General features: G+C 35.7%; 1 protein-coding gene across 50 annotated transcripts in view; it reads left to right on the forward strand.

Annotated features, from left to right (window-relative positions):
• The window catches only part of LOC106872181 (membrane-associated guanylate kinase, WW and PDZ domain-containing protein 1), a 668,717-nt gene that overhangs the window by 191,387 nt on the left and 457,356 nt on the right, over nucleotides 1-19,974 (forward strand). The window lies entirely within an intron of this gene.

Genomic DNA, 19,974 nt, shown 5'->3' on the forward strand with positions numbered 1-19,974 from the left:
AGAACCGCAACTCCTATTTCAGGATAACCTCATTGTATGGAATACACAGAGAAAGTTATATCCAATAAAATAATATAAGCATTTAAAAAGCCTACTATAAAATACAATAAAATTATTTGAAAAGATATTTGAATAAAATCTATATAACTTACCTGTTATTAGTCTGTGGGGAAAGAAGATATTTTTAATCAACACTACACGTTTCTGCCCTGGTGGGGAGTTTATAGAGGCTATATATATATATATATATATATATATATATTGTCCTATTTTTGTATTTTATATATATATATATATATATATATATATATATATATGTGTGTGTATATATACGATGGGCTTCTTTCAGTTTCCGTTTACCAAATTCACTCACAAGGCTTTGGTCGGCCTGAGGCTATAGTAGAAGACACTTGCCCTAGGTGCCACATAGTGAGACTGAACCCAGAACCATGTGGCTAGTATGCAAGCAACTTACCACACACCCACTCCTGTGCCTATACATATATATATATATATATATATATATATATATATATATATATATATGCATATACTTTTCAATTAATTTTAACTGTTTGTTTTATAAGTGCCATGCATGAAACTCTTGGCCTTCAAGTTACTTTTATAACTTTCTGCCAATTAAAAATAATAGAAAGTTATAGATACTCTTGTATTGAGTTCTGTTTCTCCTGTGTGTTCTTCTGAACTTATATATGTATGTGTGTATGCATGTACATATGTAGATGTGTGTGATGGTGCATGTATATATATAAGTCTGAGATCATTTTATGAGATACAGATAGTTGTGTTTTGGCATGGAAGAGAGAAGCAGAGATGAAGATTGGTGTTTTATCAGCATTTGAGTTAACATTTATTGTGGTTGAAGATATTGAAGTTTTGTATCTACAATGAATCAACAGAGATTAATGAACTGACACTCAACATGACATCATATTTGAAAGACTTTCTGTTATTCATATATGTGTATGTCTATGTATGTATGTATATATATATATATATATATATATATATATATATATATATATATATATATATATATGTATGTATATATATATATGTGTGTGTGTGTGTATTTATGTATGATTATCTGTAGTTATGTATGTATTTATTTATTTATATATGTATGTATGTATATATGTATATATATGTATATGTATATGTATATATGTATGTATATATGTATGTATGTATATATATATATATATATATATATATATATATATATATATATATCCGTTTGTGGGCGTTTGTGAAAGAGGAAGAGAGAAAGAGGAAAGGAAGAAAGTTGATGATTAAAGAGGTAGCAAAAGTGAAAAAGAATATACAAAAGTCTTAAGATCTTTGTAAATCTTACAAATCAAAACTGTGTTTTGTAAACGCAAAAGATTTCTATAATAAAAAGACTCACTAACTATCACCCGCAACTGAATCCTCGTCATGCTGGTATAGGAAGATTGGCTTAAAACCATTGATGTCATGGATAATCAAAGAATATTATTTAATCATTGACTTCTGCGTAATAGATGTATCCAGTTCCTTTCTCTGACGACAAAGCAAAACACTGTCTATTGAATGGTTTTGTTTCTCAGATTAAAATATCTATAAAACCACTGTTATGATTCTAGAATCATTGACATCCATAGCAAACCAATATTATTGATTTCTTACAGAGTCTGAAGATGTCAGGTTTAGCAAAAAAGAAGATTGTATGGCATTCATGCCTTTCTTTACTAACTTAGAGTGTTATAAGTCAAGGAAAAATCTCTACAGCTAACATGAATTAAAGTTGTAGTTGACAAATGGTGGCGGTGGTTGTGGTGGTGGTGATTATTATTGTTATTGAGAGAGCAATGCATACCATCAAAGTGACACTGGGGTACAAATATACAAAGCCCATTATTATTATTATTGCCTTTGCACAGCTTCTAACGCTGGAGATGTACTAGTGTCAGTTCACTACCAGTGAACTAACGTAACACCTCTTATTTTTCAAGCACCTTCTGGAGTATTCGAGGGGTTTCAAGATTATTATTATTATTATTATTATTATATGTTTGACTTTTGCTTTGTATTTGTACAAGCTGACTCCAAGTCTCACCCAGAGACCTCAAGAGACAACAAGTTAGAAGTTCAAGTTGGTGTTATGCCTAGGGTGTCATATATTTGGTTTTGTACATAGTGTTGTTCGAGAGAATGTTTAAGGAGACATAAGAAAATTATACGTTTGTTTCAAAATTTGAGATTACATAGACAATATTTTACGTAGGATATGGGCAGTTCCCATGAGTGCTATCTTTTGAATTTCTGCCATTATGGAGTTTCCTGGTATCTGAGCTAGGTAGCAATCAGCCCCTTTTGCTATCATTCCTAGGGCTCCTATGACAACAGGTATTGTTCTATTATTATTATCGTTATTATTTTTATTATTAAGGCAGCAAGCTGGCAGAATCGTTAGCACACTGGACGAAATGCTTAGCAGCATTTCATCCATCTTCACGCTCTGAGTTCAAATTCTGCTGAAGTCAACTTTGCTTTTCATCCTTTTTGGGGTCATTGAAAGAAGTACCAGTTACGCACTGGGCTTGATGTAATTGACCTGCTCCCTTCCCCAAAATTTCAGGCCTTGTGCCCATAGTAGAAAAGATTATTATTATTATTATTATTATTATTATTATTATTATTATAGACATTGCACAGTATACAATATCATGGGGTTGTTGATTGAAGATATTGTATCTACTGGAGGTTTGTACTGTTTGTCGAGTTACTACAAGGACCTCAGACAGACAGTACTTTACGCAATAAGTGTGCAGTTCCAAGTAATACTGACTTTTGCAATACATCTAGATGGTAGGCTATTTCTAAGGTTTCCAAATGTTTTTTTTTTTTTCGGATTGGGTGGTATTGAACCCAATGCTCCGATGACAATAGGGATAACCTTTATGTTCGACTCTCATAGCTGCCACATGTTAGCAATCTCAATTCTCAGGTTTCCATATTTATCAATCTTTTCTATTTCTTTCATGATAATATGTTGATCTCCTGGCACTGCCGCATCAATTATTAGGCACTCTTGTTTGTCCCTCCTAAAGGCTACTATATCCAGCCTTTGGTGCTCTAACACTTTGTCTGTCTGGAAATCAAAGTCCCAGTGGATTTTTGCCTTCCCCTTTTCCAGTTATTCAACATTTAATAGTTTCAGGTAAATTTCTACCTGCATCACCTGCAACACCTGTGTTGCTGGAGTGTGTGCAGTATTGTGCATTCTTTTTTGTTGTTGGGGGTGGGTAGGGGAGCAAACTCTTCCTGCTATTGTATTGTATACACCTGTGTGTTTTGTGTATAGTGTTGCCATGTAGATTGCATATAATATTTCAATTTAGTCGTCATCTGTCCATTGTTCTCTTCTGTTTTTGTTTTTCATTTGAGCAGTGACATTAAGAGACATGTCTGTCTGTTCAGTGTTAACTTTTTTTCACAGCGTACCATCTCTGAATGTGTGCTGAGGCTTCTTTCATGTCATTATAACCTGAGACTCACAGATTGAAATTCACCTCTATTTCTTTTCATAGTTTTATTACCAAGCATATCTACTTGTTTTCTCTCTGATTATTATTATTATTATTATTATTATTATTATTATTATTATTATTATTATTATATGAAAACTCAGCTTATTTCGCTGGGTATGATGGAAAGTGTCAGCTGTCCACAGCCAGCAGACTAAGGTGACACTTGTTTACTGGTCATGCTTCAAGAACCCTGCAAAGAATTATTCCAGTTCCAAGCAATGCTGATTTTTGTAGGTGTTCTACCTTCGCACTTGCGCCGATCTTTTTCAGCCATGTTGCTAGTTGAGCGCTGATACTTCCAAGTGCACCAATTACTATTGGTATCACATCTACTCTCTTCATTGACCAGAACCTTCGTATTTCCCACTTTAAATCGTTGTAGTTGTTTATTTTTGTTTTTTATTATTATTATTATTATTATTATATGTTTGACTTTTGCTTTGTATTTGTACAAATTGGCTCCAAGTCTCACCCAGAGACCTCAAGAGACAACAAATTAGAAATTCCTATTGGTGTTATGCCTAGGGTGTCATATATTTGGTTTTGTACTTGGTATTGTTCTAGAGAATGTTTAAGAAAACAAGAAAATTATGAGTTTGTTTTAAAATTTGAGATTACATAGACAGTATTTTACGTAGGATAATGGCAGTTCTCATAAGCATTATGTTTTGAATTTCTGCCATTTTGGAGTTTCCTGGTATATGAGCTAGGCAAGAATCACCCCCTTTTGCCATCATTCTTAGGGCACCTATGACAACAGCTATTGTTTTAGTCTTCAGGTTCCACATTTTGCTAATTTCTATTTCAAGATCTTTATACTTGCTCAGTTTTTGGTAGATCTTGGCAGATACGTTTATATAATTATTATTAGTGTTGTTGTTATTATGGCAGTGAACTGGCAGAATCGTTAGCATGCTGGAGAAAATGCTTAGTGATGTTTCACCTGGCTTTACATTCTGAGTTCAAATCCTGCTGAGGTTGACTTTGCCTTGCATCCTTTCGGAGTCAATAAAATAAGTACCAGTTGAAGCCAAACATCCCAGAAAGTTTCATCCAAATACATCCAGTGGTTCTTGAGATATCTTGTCCATGGACAAACAAACAAATAAACAAACGCAACTGAAAACAATACCTCTGCCTTCGCTAAGGTGGAGGTAATAATAACAATGATCCTTTTTACTATAAGCACAAGGCCTGAAATTTTAAGGGAGGTAACTGACCCCAGTACCAGTTGGTGCTTATATTACGAATCCCAAAAGATATATGAGAGAGAGAGAGAAAGAGTGTAGCAGGCAGGCAGGTAGGTAGAATAGTAAGAGATGTAGAGAAAGTTGACAAGACAGACAACTGCATAATGATAATAATGATTGAAGAGTAACATAGAAGCTTAGTTTATTTTTTTATATATATTTTCTTTCTTGCTTGTTATTTAGCTTTTGTTTTATTTTCCTGCTGCTCTACTTAGCTTTGGAGAATGAATACATCAATGAACAGAATAAGAAAATATAGATTTCTAACAGATCTATATAATCAGATCTTAACTAATTGACTGCATATCTTGCTAGTAACGGTTGTAATGTAATGTTGATCCATGTAAGACTTTATTTTTGGTCAATTTACTTACTAAACTGGTATTGTTAATTAAAATGGTTAAGATAGTGTGAGATCTCAGCTCAGCTTATCTGCATCTTTTAGATTCTTCATTTAGTTATTTATTTTCATTTTAGAGAACTTTTTTAGGCTTCATTTTATTGTTGTTTTTTTATTACAGCCCTCCACACATTGACAGAAACAAAGATTGGTAATGGAGTGGCACTAAAAAATATTAAATGCATAGAATTTAACATACATATACCCCTTAGCTCTCTTAGGTCTTAGATCCTCCAGTACTGCCAGCTCAACATGCATTGATCCTTTTCCAGACATCCTGTTTGCTTGCCTTGCTCCTAGCTCTACTTGGGCCAACTCCCATTGCTGTCATGTCATCCCAGAACATATTGCACCACATCTTGTTTACACACATTTTATATACGCACACACACGTGTGTACACACATCATCATCATCATCGTTTAACGTCCACCTTCCATGCTATCATAGGTTGGACGATTTGACTGAAGACTGGTGAAACCGGATGGCTACACCAGGCTCCAATCTGATTTAGCAGAGTTTCTACAGCTGGATGCCCTTCCTAACGCCAACCACTCCGAGAGTGTAGTGAGTGCTTTTACGTGCCACCGGCACGAAGGCCAGTCAGGCGGTACTGGCAACGATCTCGCTCGAATGTCTTTATACATGCCACCAGCACAAGTGCCAGGAAGGCGACGCTGGGCACAGGTGCCATCACAATATATATATATATATATATATATATACACATACACGCACATATATACACACACACACACACACACACTGATTCACACATACATTCACTTGTACTCATCTACTGTTAGACCAACAGCCACCTATGCCTGTGAAACCTGGAAGAAGACAACAGATCTCTCAATTGCGGGACAGAAATATGGTGGAAAGAAGCATTGTCAATAATATATACTCCAATATTTGACTGGACTCTGTTATTTTTTTTTTAGTTTTATTGATCAAACAATGGAGTTGGTGCCATGTAAAAACTACTGGTACCAGTGCCACATAAAAAGCATGTAGTACATTCTGTAAAGTGGTTGGCATTAGGAAGGGCATCCAGCTGTAGAAACCATGCCCAAACAGACAAGTGGACCTAGTCTGGCTCCTGACAAACCATCTGACTCATGCCAGCATGGAGAACGGACATTAAAGGATGATTATGAAATAACAAAAAAACAATGTTGACTTGAGTAAGATTTGAACTTGAGTAGAGAGCTGGAAGAAACGGAAACCATGCTGTCACAGGTATACGAGTACAGTGGGGGGGCTTGTAACAAATTTTGTCATTTGTTTTAGGAAGCTATGTAGTTGTGAACAGACATATAGATACCTACTGAGCTCTGGCACCCTTGACCCTGTGAAGCACCAAGGACATGATAACTGGAACGAGAGACGGCTGTACAGGCAGTTGGTCAGTATTCATTTTCAACAAAAGGGACCAAAGCAATGTGAAACAATGTACTTTGTTCAGGAACATAATGTGCTGCCTGCTCCCAAAATGGAACCCATGACTTTATGATTGTTAAGTCAACATCCTAATATGTAAGGTATTCTGTATAATTACATAATGATTGTACCAATCTGTGATAGTAAAAGTTCAGGCAGTGAGCTGACAGAATCATTAGCACGTTATCCTTCTTTATGTTGCGAGTTCAAATCCTGCCGAGGTCAACTTTACCTTTCATCCTTTCAGAATCAGTAAAATAAGTACCAGTTACAACTTACCCATTTCCTCAAACTTACTGGCTTTGTGCCAAAATTTGAAACCATTATGACAGTAAAAGTTTTCTAACTTTTGATTTGTGTTGTAAGTTAAGATCTTTCGAAGAACCTCATCACATTCAGTATAATTTCAATCATCTTCAAATGCCACAGCTGTAATCTCAGTACATTTCATTGTTCTTCAGCCCTGATTCTAGTATTTTCCAATAATGTCTTTCATACACATTTACTTTCCTTTTAAATAACAAATATATATCTAGCAATCTTTTTATCATATAATATAATTTAATGCTAAAGAAATTTGATGACTTGAAACTCAATTATACCTGATGCTGGAGATTGATTCCTATTACCATTTTTATTTCATTTTCTGCTCTCAGCTGATCGGTGCACATATTTCCTAATGGACAATCCATTCTGCATTATCAGACTTTGTCTACCATCTTTTCTGAGTCATTTTTTTACAATTTAAACAGAAAAAATATTTTTCCTTTTTGTGGAGGGAAATTTATTCTTCTGAAACATTTTTTTTTTTTAACAGTTAATGGAAATATTCTATATCTATTCTATTTCTTCTTTTGTTTTGCTTCACTTGAAATAAAAATCAATTTGTTGTTCACAATTTAAGCTTAAGTTCTGGGATGATAGCTAGAAAGCTGAACAAGCAACTTTACTCAAATCCGTTTTGTTTTTTAGCTACTGTTTACTTTTTGTTCTGAAATCTCTTTTTAATAGGTTAGACATAGTATTCAAAATATATTCAGTCAATGAATGGGTAGGCTCTGTACAGTTGTTTGACCTGCTTTAAATGGTAGCAAAATCTCCCTTAAATTCCTCTCTACTGTTTTAGAAAAAAAGATGCATTTGACAATATGGTCTTAGATGAGCTATTCCTAGGAAAAGAATGTGCAACTAACAATTTGCCTTCATAAATTGTTAAATGGTTGTGGCCAGCTTCTAGCCTGGTCAGAGTTTAAAATATAACATTAAGTGTGTGTGTATGTGTGTCTGTGTGTGACCAAGAAATAAATTCAAATGTTAAAAGCCATGGAATGGAATAAAAACAGAATAATCTCCTAACAATCTAACAATTTAATTTTTCAAATATAATTAGTGGCTCAGACTTAATCCAGAACATTGGACTGGATACAATGTTGGCTGCGTGCAAAAATGTATTTTTATAGATTTCAGTTTCACTTGTGTTAGCATTTAGTTAACTTTATTGTTGGTGGTGATGTTGTTGTTGTTGTACAAATGTTGTTACATGCTAATTTAGTTGGCATGTAATAGCCTTTGTATAGAGATGTTATCCTGAGGTCTGGCGACAACAAGTCTTTTCAAATTTCAAGAATCTTTCTTGGGATTCTTACAGAATACAGAATGGTGCTTTTCTGTGATTTGAACAGTATATGTCTCAATTCCATTATATTTCAGCATCTTTGGCAATAATTAGGATGTTGTATTGAGTGCTACAACCAATTTTCACAGGAACTATTTTCATCCTTGTGTTCCAGTTTCTTTATCTCTTTTACTTGATCCTGATATTTTTTTTTGGCTTTCTCAAGTTCATTGATATCAACAACACTATTGTATAGGATTACAAATCAGTGATCATAAAGTATGTTTTCTTTTTTTTTTTTTATGTGGGGTGGGTTTATTCTCTGTGTTTGCATCTGCTCTCCTTGCTTCAATAGTCTCTGTAAAGAAATCCCATAAAGTCCTGTAATCCTTCACCATGATAATCTCTGAATTCTGTGCATCTGTCACTTCAAAATTCTATCATTTCAATGAACTCTTTTACAAATTACATATACATCCACATCTGTGTTTATGCCCTTTTTCTGATAGCTTACTGTACTTGCTCAGAAGATGAGTAATACTTCCATCTCCTTTTCTACACAATTTGCATTTGCTTTATAACTGAGTTTTATCAATGATTGTCTTTGTTAAACTTGTTCTAATGGCTTGTTTCTGAGCTGCTATAATGCAATTCAGGTTTCCACCTCTCAGCCATAACAACATATGTCATTTGTTTCTGATTTAGGCACAATGTCAGTAATTTTGGCAAAATTGGTTAGTTGACACCATCGACCCCAGTACTTGACTGGTACTTTATTTTATCAATCTGGCAGGGAAGACAAAGCTGACCTCAGATGGATTTGTACTCAAAATATTAAAATGTAAAGAGGCAAAATAAATGCTGTAAAATGCTTTGCAGTATTTGTTCTGCTGCTTTACATTCTGGGTTCACATCCCTCCAAGGTCAGCTTTGTCTTTCATCTTTTCATGGTTGATAAAATATAATACCATTCAAGTACTGGAGTCAGTTTATGTGACTACCCTTCACCTACCCAAATTTGAGGTATTGTACCTTTGGTAGAAATCAATATCTTAGAAGTAGTAGCAATATTTTCTTGAGTGATGGTATGACTCATTAGAATCCCAAAGAATTATTGCAGAAACTTTCCAATACCCTGTTTTGTACCTCATATTTTAATCTTGGCTAAGTCCCATACCAATATAGATTTCTACCTTTCACTTTGTAAAAAGCATCCAGTACACTCAGTAAAGTGGTTAGCATTAGGAATGGCATCCAGCCATAGAAACCATGTCAAAACAAACAATTGGAGCCTGGTGCAACTCTCTAGCTTGCCAGCTCCTTGTCAGACCATCCAACCCATGCCAGCATGAAAAATGGACGTTAAATGATGGTGACTTCACTATGAAAGTGAGATTTATTCAACTAGATATTCCCCTTCTTCATAAAAAGTATCTTTGTACGTAATCCAAATATAAGAACCCTTTCCAGTTGTGATTGACTGTATGTTTTTGTACTTGGTAAGCCCTTCTCCCTACCTTCAGAAGAATAGGAGTTGCTGAAGTATCCAAAGCTTTCTCTCTTCACTCCACTGATAATGTCCAAGGGAAAGCAAAGCCAATGCTAGCTTGACACCAGTGTCATCACAGAACAAGTAAAATGTGGCTGTTATCATAACATATATTGTAAAATAACCATCACTTAAGAAAGGTTTCTAAACATGCACGTGTGTATCTGTGTGTGTGTGTGTGTGTGTGTGTGTGTGTGTGTGTGCTTGCCTTCATAATTAAAATCACTTGCTTGTGATGATGATGATTGAGAATGTCATATTTGAATTATAAAATTTCTATATTGCTAATGAATGTCGTGTAATTGAATATTTTAGCACTTCATTCCTGACTGACAAATGGAGAGAAATTATCTTCACAGGACCATAAACATTACACTAGATTACACAAATGGCTTACAAGATAATCAATCATTGATGATTTACAGAGGTAATCACTACAGTAAATGACAGTATTCCTGTGAAAATTTATTTCACTGATTTATAACAAAGGCACACACACAGACACTGTCATATGCATACACACATGCACATACACACACATTCACTCACTCGCTCGCATACACATACCCTGTTAGCATAATTTATAGATTGGCAATGACCGGATGTTTATGATATTAGTTCAATAATCTTGTAGAGAATGTTTCAACATCTTGACATCTTTATTCTGTTAATCTACAGCCTGAAGGTGAGACATTGGAACTGGAACGATGCCTAATTAGATATCCTTAACCCTTTTAGCTTCACAATTTCTGCCAGCTCTTAACGACAACCGTAGCATATAGCTAGCTATATCGCTCTTCACTTTGTTGTTGTTAAGATAAATTGAAAGCATATGATTTATAAAGACACAAAACTACCTTCATTTGATTTAGTTTTAGTGTTGCCAAACGTTCTCTTGAAAGAATTCAAACTGGCTGTAATTCGGTAACAACTCTTAAAATGGAAAACAAAAGCAAAAACAAACATAGAATATACGCAGAAAGATTGAATAATATTGGAAGAAAATATCAATTTAGCAACTTCTCTGTAATTCAGTGGAGATGGCCAAGACAATGGAATAGGATGCCATAATAGTCAGTATTAACCTATCTTTTACTTGTTTCAGTTATTAGACTGTGGCCATACTGGGGCACCCACCACCTCGAAGAATTTTAGTTGAAAAGATCAACCCCAGGACTTATTTGCATTTTTTTTGAAGAATGATACTTATTCTGTCAGTCTCTTTTGTTGAATCACTAATTTACAGGGATGTAAACAAACCAATACTGGTTGTCAGGTGGTGGTGGTGGTGGGGAGGGGCAAACACAGGCACAAAGATACACGCACATAGATATAGATGCATATTTACAACAGGCTTCTTTCAGTTTCCATCTACCAAATCTACTTACATTGCTTTGGTAAGCCCAGGGTTATAGAAGACACTTGCCCAAGGTGCCATACAGTGAGACTGAACCTGAAACCTATGGTCAAGAGAGTACAAAAAATGAAGCCTGCAATGGTGTCATCATCTTTGTTGGTGTTTATCTCCTGGTCAGCCCTTGTAGAGCTGACCTGTGATTCAAAAGCATTCTTGCTTTATCTGTCACTTCATCGTTTTTTAAAAGTATGTAGCAATATTTTACTTAATGTACCCTTTTCTTATTTCTTTATTGCCCACAAGGTGCTAAACATAGAGGGGACAAACAAGAACAAGCAAATGGATTAAGTCGATTACATTGACCCCAGTGTGTAACTGGTACTTAATTTATCGACCCCGAAAGGATGAAAGGCAAAGTCGACCTCGGCGGAATTTGAACTCAGAACGTAACGGCAGACGAAATACCGCTAAGCATTTTGCCCGGCATGCTAACGTTTCTGCCAGCTCGCCGCCTTGGTACTTAATGTACCCTTTTCTGCATTAAGACACGAAAGTGTGATGTGAGGAGGTATGGCTGCTATTTCTGGCAGGTTGAGCAACAATATAAATCCTCACTTGTTGGCTTGTTTTAGTGACTTTTCTTTCACGTTGTCACTGAATTTGTGGACATAGCTGTAATATAATTTTGGACAGGTGGATATATCCATAATATAATTCTAAATATGTAGATATACCTGTAATATGATACTGGATAGGTGAATACCCCTGTTATTTGGCACTGAAAAATTGAACATACCTTGAATATAATGTTGGATTGGTTCTATCAGAGCTGACTTTGGCCTAAGCAACCAACCAACCAACCAACCAACCAACGGCAATAACTACAATGGTCATTGAAACAAAAATGACAATACCATTGCAGGGGCTTTATTGGTTACAAAAGTATGTTGAAGACAAAGACTACTTGTGGTGGTCAAAATTGTAATATAGCATTGACAGGCAGCCATATGTGCAATACAGCCTTGCACAGGTAGATACGCTTGTAATATAGCATTACATTGTTCACAGTGGGTGTGGAAAAACGTTATCTAATGACTTATTTGCATATATTAAGAGACCCACTCATTACTGAAAGCAGAAATCCACTGACATTAAATATATATATATAACGTTCAGTGAACTATCAGATTCAATTTTTCATTCTTAACGAGAATGCATTAATTTAGAAATTATTGAGTTTATAAAGAATGGGAAATATTTTCATCCAAATACCAAAGAACAATGAAGTGCTTGTATTGTGTTTGTGAATGGCGCATCAGACATAGCAAAGTTTCCATTCAATCGTTGGAATATTGTTGATTTGAAAAAGGCAGATGTGGTACATCAATTAACAGAACGCTATCAGAGAAAATTTCAAAAGACATTCTAGGAGCTTGTCGGGAAAGGTCAAAATCACCGCTTTCTGATATCACTGAAATATTTGGTATTTCACAAAGAGATCAAGAAAACATTGGTAATGGTTATGCCAATGGCTTCCTTTAATAAACACTATGTAAATTACAGCCATCGACTCGTTAGATCGTTTTATATTCAGCCCCATTAATACTTCTCCAAATCTGCATGCTGCCATTGTCTTGAATCAAACTCCTTTATTAACATTTAAAGCAAACACAGTTCTTTTTGTTGATTCTGGCCATTTCTTCTCAAAGACAGCACCGGATAATATGTTGTTAGTTTGCCAAATGAGGATCACAGTTTATACTTTAGGGATTTCACTTTCTGTGAAGTTTAACATTTTTGCTTCTGTTTAACAAGTGCTGAGGACATAGATAAAAATAGCATTTCTTTTGAGGCTGTCTTAATATGTTTCCTTTTGTTCATTTTTCCAGAAATCATTTCATGTAAATCCTAAACCTGACCACCTCAAAGAATCATAGACATAAGTTAATTGAGGAACTTCAGAACAAGATTGTTTGAAATGAATCCATTCCAGATAATGGGACCAGCCTTTTTTAAATTTAGCATCATGTCAAGATTTATTCAAACCTCTTGTGCTTTTGATGATGTCAATCATTGGCACTGTGAGAGGTTAAAATATTCTTGTGCTTTCGTATGGTGACCTTGCTTTAAGGCCAAGAATTTTTGATATCTTTTTGAAAATTATATTAATGATAAGTAAAATAGGATTATTCCCTAATTCTGCTGCAAAAATCCTTTCTGCAATATTGTCGTTGAAAGTAGATTTTGTAGTAATCCTTTCCTTTTCAACAATACAGTCGAGTAGGGTGGCTGAATTATCAGATCAACAGACTTGTAGTATTTGTTTCAGCTAGCCTTGGGCCAACCAAAACCTTGTGAATGGGTTTGGTGGATGGAAACTAAAAGAAGCCTGTCGTGTGTGTGTCTGTGTTTGACCCCCACCACTGCTTGACAGCTGGTGCTGGTGTATTTATGTCCCTGTAACTTAGCAGTTTAGCAAAAGAGACTGATAGACTTGAAAGGAAAAAATAAGTACTCGTAGTATTTGTTTCAGCTCTTAACATTCTGAGTTCAATCTCAATGATCAAAGGCATTCCGGCAATGACTGTCCCTTCTTTTTCCTTTTTGTAGGCATATTTGTATGGTAAGAAACAACTGCCTTCTACTGAGTGGCACCTTGAGCAAGTGTCTTCTACTGTAGCCTTGGGCCAACCAAAACCTTGTGAATGGGTTTGGTGGATGGAAACTAAAAGAAGCCTGTCGTGTGTGTGTCTGTGTTTGACCCCCACCACTGCTTGACAGCTGGTGCTGGTGTATTTATGTCCCTGTAACTTAGCAGTTTAGCAAAAGAGACTGATAGACTTGAAAGGAAAAACTAAGTACTGGGGTCTATTCATTCATCAAAAAATTCCTGAAGGCAGTACCCCAGCTTGGCTGCAGTCTAATGACTGAAATGAATAAGCTAAAAAAAATGATAAAAGATAGTGTACTCATTTACTTGTTTCAGTCATTTGACTGTGGCCATGCTGGAGCACCACCTTTAGTCGAGCAAATCGACCCCAGGACTCATTCTTTGTAAGCCTAGTACTTATTCTATCAGTCTTTTTTGCTGAACCGCTAAGTTACGGGGACGTAAACATACCAGCATCGGTTGTCAATCGATGTTGGGGGGACAAACACAACACACACATACATACATACATACATACATACATATATATATATATATATATATATATATATATATATATATATATATATATACGAGACAGGCTTCTTTCAGTTTCCATCTACCAAATCCACTCACAAGGCTTTGGTCAGCCCAAGGCTATAGTAGAAGACACTTGCCTAAGGTGCCATGCAGTGGGACTGAACCTGGAACCATGTGGTTTGTAAGCGAGCTACTTACCACACAGCCACTCCTACACCTTAAGAATTGAATTGATTCTCCAATACATTATCCCTTTTTTTAAAGATGATCGACTCTAATTTGAGCAACATTTCCCACATGTCTGCCAACCACATACAGGCAGTTATTGTTGCTTTTTCATTGTTTTGTCCTTATTTTATAGTCTTTTTTATTTTTTTTTGTTATTGTTAGCAGACATGTAGACATATTTTTCTGTTTGCTCAAACATGTGAAAATAAGTCGTTTTTTATTTCTCATATGCGAGACTATATTTCACCCAGTAAAGGCCCCATGCTGATAAGAAATTTCAAAGAGAGAGACATAGAAAACACGAAGAATTCAACTCTGTCAGAGAATTTCTGTGTATTCTCCCAACCTGTTGATATACTAATGAGCCACCCTCAAAAATGTCAAATATGTGAACCAATGTAGTTTTTCATGTTTTCTGTTGCTTTTAATTTTTCTTTTTTTTTTTTAAGTATTAAAATGTTATGACACTTTGCCTACAATAAGGACATCCACTTCTTTTATTGAATGATTACTCGAGCGAAGATCAGTGGGAGTCTCAACAACAATTACAAACTCATTTCATAAGACAGCTTTCTGGATGGACCTGTTCTGCAACTAAATGTCTCAAAATTCTCCTATCTCTTTCTCTCTCTCTCTCTCTCTCTCTCCCTCTCTCTCTCTCTCTTTCTCTCTCTCTCTTTCTCTCTCTCTCTTTCTCTCTCTCTCTTTCTCTCTCTCTCTCTCTCTCTCTCTCTCTCTCTCTCTCTCTCTCTCTCTCTCTCTCTCTCTAACTATTTCTCTCTCTAACTGTTTCTCTCTCTCTCTCTCTCTCTAACTGTTTCTCTCTCTCTCTCTCTCTCTCTCTCTCTCTCTCTTTCTCTCTCACCCACACAGTCTTTCTTTCTCTCCCGCCAAATACTATTAACATAATCATCATTATTATTAATATTATTATTATTATTATTATTTAAATGACGCAGCAGGAGACCTACTTCTTATTTAAGAATAATTTCAAGGACAAGGAAAGCTAAACTTGAATAAAGAACTTTGAGATTCTTATCTATTTTGCATATGATTGTATGCTATAGAATTCTATTTCAATTGCTAATGTTCAAATTCTCCAACACGACTCTTTCAAACTTTCTCATGTGTATGTTATATATGTTGTGTAAGTGTGTAGATGTGTAGTTTCGCAATTTGAAATGTAATAAATATTTACTTAATTATAAATCTATTAATAAACTTCTCTGGCTTAATTTAATCAATACTTAGTAGTGTGAGAGCCATTGTAGTTAGCATGGCTTTTGTCTTTAAACATCCAGGGAGAATAATATTCTCAGACAATTATTTTGGATTATTGGTACCACCCTTCATTAAATTACAAACAATTTTTGATTTTTCAACTTAAGTGCGATGAATTGATTTGGCAAGCAAGACAAATAATTAGATTTTGTTTACTCTGTGTAATTACAATTAACATTGGTTGTACCATTACTGTAGTCCATTCTGTAGCAATAGTAAAGTCGTTTTAAGTTTACTCAGAATTAGATTCCTTTCTCTGTACAAATGGTTCGCAACCTTTTTAATATAGGTGCCCAATCCAAAACCTGGATTTTTTTAGAGGATCACACCAAAAAAAGTAAAATGCAAATCAGTTTGAGAAAAAGAACAAAATATGTTTATAGAGGAAAGACCATCGGGGATCATTGAAAGGATGCTAGAGGGTTGCATGCATCCCTGGGGGTAGTAGTTGAGAACCACTGTTCTAAAGGATCTGGAAGAATCTACAGAATTCATCATCAGTTTCAGAACATCTTGATATTGTTGATATTATAAACAACATTTTGGTTTCATTTATGTAGCATCAGTATTTTCTTTAATGTGGTTTAATGTTTAATGTTGTCAGCGTCGCCTTACTGGCACTTGTGCTGGTGACACGTTAGAAAAATCATTCGAGCGAGGTCGTTGCCAGTGCCACTGGACTGCCTCCCGTGCAGGTGGCACGTAAAAAACACCTTTTTGAGCATGGCCGTTGCCAGTACCATGTAACTGGCCCTCGTGCCGGTGGCATGTAAAAGCACCCACTACACTCTTGGAGTGGTTGGCATTAGGAAGGGCATCCAGCTGTAGAAACTCTGCCAGATCAGATTGGAGCCTGGTGCAGCCTTCTGGCTTGCCAGTCCTCAGTCAAATCATCCAACCCATGCAAGCATGGAAAGCGGACGTTAAACGATGATGATGATGATGATGTTGTGTCCTAATGATTTTGATATCATTTGCTGGCTTACAACCAAACTGACAACTCCACAGTCTTTGCCTGTTTCTCTCTCTCCCCCACTCTCCTCTCTCTGTGATGAAGGACAGTGTCTCTAAGCATTAAATATTTCATGTCCCATAGCAGTTAAAACTTGTCAAAATAAAGCTGTGTACACTAAAACATGGAAAAACCTTCACTTCAGAAAGTGTCTTGGGAGAGAAATCCTCCATATAGATAGTACACACGAAAAGTTTCTAAGCTGGGCTATGAATGGTATCATTGGACTGAATGGTATCATTGGACTGAATGGTATCATTAGTTACACACACACAAAACAGGTCATTCATAGCCCACTAAGAACTGCTGTTCATATATATATACAAACAGCAACATGATGTGTTTTCACACATATTGTGTACAAGGAGAATTTCTCTTTCTTGAGACAGTTTCCACTGCGAAGGTCTTTCCATGAGCATGTTAAATATGAATGTACACAGCTTTATCATAATCATTGCTGCTTAGTGTGTCTTTAATGAACTAAATTCATTAAGCTCTCAGAACCAGAAGTTTTGGATCTAGCAAATATAAGCAATTAGAAAAAAAACAAAACAATACTTCAGGAGTGGCTGTGTGGTAAATAGCTTGCTTACCAACCACATGGTTCCGGGTTCAGTCCCACTGCGTGGCACCTTGGGCAAGTGTCTTCTACTATAGCCTTGGGTAGACCAAAGCCTTGTGAGTGGGTTTGGAAGACAGAAACTGAAAGAAGCCTGTTGTATATATTTATATATATATATATTTTCAAGCGAGATCGTTGCCAGTGCCCCTGGACTGGCTCTTGTGCGGGTGGCACATAAAAGACACCATTTTGAGCATGGCCGTTGCCAGTACCCGCCTGACTGGCCTTCGTGCGGGTGACACGTAAAAGCACCCACTACACTCTCTGAGTGGTTGGCGTTAGGAAGGGCATCCAGCTGTAGAAACTCTGCCAAATTAGATTGGAGCCTAGTGTTGCCATCCGGTTTCACCAGTCCTCAGTCAAATCGTCCAACCCATGCTAGCATGGAAAGCGGACGTTAAACGATGATGATGATGATGATGATATATATGTGTGTGTGTATCTGTGTTTGTCCCCCCAACATCGCTTGACAACTGATGCTGGTGTGTTTACATCCCCCTAACTTAGCGGTTCGGCAAAAGAGACCGATAGAATAAGTACTACACTTACAAAGAATAAGTCTTGGGGTCTATTTGCTCAACTAAAGGCAGTGCTCCAGCATGGCCGCAGTCCAATGACTGAAACAAGTAAAAGAGATTAAGTACTGATACTTCTTTTGGCCCCAGAAGATTAAGAGAAAGTTAATCTCAATGAGATCCGAGCTCAAAACTTAAAGAGACATAATTTCATAACAACACTTTTGTCCAGAGCCCTTACCAACTCTACCATCCACCCACTGACTTTACTTTTGAGAGAGGCGGGGAGGCATGTCATGACAGTATATGAAGTACATTTGTCCATTGTTAGGTGATGCTGAAAAATGTGTTCATTACATCTGAACTCCTAGATAATTTATATCACATAAAAAGGGAAACCTAAGCCTTGTGAATGGATATGGTAGACAGAAACTGAAAGAAGCCCATATTGTGTGTGTGTATATGTGTGCATATACTTGTATGTATACCTTTGTCTAAACATCGTTTGATGATTGTAAATGGGTATCCTTGTCATACAGTACCATTTCCAGTCTTTGGTGAATAAATATGTCAGGCCATGGGGAAAAAAATTACCTCACTTGGAAACAGGTGAGGGTTGGTGACTGGAAGGGCACCCAGTTGTTGAAAATCTACCTCAATAAATTCTATCTGACGTATGCAAGCATGGAAAAGTGGGTGTATGATGATGATGATAATGAATAATGGATTGAGAAGAATGTTGCTTCATAACATGTATTCTCGATGTACAAACATAACTTTTTTTTTCTTTTTTGCTGATTTATATGAATTTTTTTTTTTTTTTTTTTCCCCTTTCTTGCATGTCAGATGCGTGGGAAAGTATTTGCAAATTTGGACGTATAAATATTGTTAGAAATTGTGTTTTTATTGCTAGAACAAATACAAAAAAAAAAAAGGAATAGACTTTGTTTGTCAGTCAAGCAAGCTGAGGCAAGCAAAGCTTATGAGCCATATATATATATATAGTAGAGTACAACTATATATATATATATATATATATATATATATATATAGTAGAGTACAACATGAAAGCTGAAGTGGCAAAGATGAAACTTATGATTGAAATGCATAACCATTGTCCTTCCAGTTATTTCTTATTTATTTGTTAGTATATTTGTTATTCATAAAACTGTAACTAAGTGAGAACATTCCTGCAGATACAGTAATTATAATATTAATAATATATGCACAAAGCAGTAATGGTCTAAGTATAATAGTTTTAGGTTTATTATGCATGTCATTTTTAGAGATTATCTAATAAATACAGATAAATGCTTTTGGTTTAGTATACACCTGGGTTCAGCTTAGTTGAATTCTAGGGATTAACAGCATTAGTTATTTGCTAAGAACAGAAATATAACTAAGATGAGGTGTGAATACAGTTACATGAAGCAAGGTCTAAGATAGCCATGAGTAACCCATAGCCCATGGGACTTTCTGAATGGCAAACCTAAGGAAAAATTACCTTGAATTTTTATAGTAGTGGAGTTCATTTGATGATGAGTCGTGTCTTATGTAGACCATTTCTTGAAAAAGGTTGCTCATTTCTGCCCTAAGATTTGGTCATGGAATTAAAAGTGAATTTTTAGTTCAAATTCTACCTAGTTTGACTTAGCCTTTCATCCATTTGGGATCAATAAATTAAGTACCAGTCAAGCAATGGGATTAATGTAATCAAATTTCTCCCTCTCCTCAAAAACTGCTGGCCCTGGACCAAAATTTGAAACCCTTATTTAAAGATTTTTTATTTATTTTTTAAATTATTATTTTTTTTTTGCCAGTGGGGAATAGGGCTGTGCCATGAGACATGTTGAAGTCTATCCTTCTGTCCCTAAGACAAGATTTAAACACAAACAAATCTTCATTTCTTTAGTAATGAAG

The sequence above is a fragment of the Octopus bimaculoides genome, chromosome 4, assembly GCF_046866305.1.
Source record: "Octopus bimaculoides isolate indiv1 chromosome 4, ASM4686630v1, whole genome shotgun sequence".
NCBI classification, from domain to species: domain Eukaryota; kingdom Metazoa; phylum Mollusca; class Cephalopoda; order Octopoda; family Octopodidae; genus Octopus; species Octopus bimaculoides.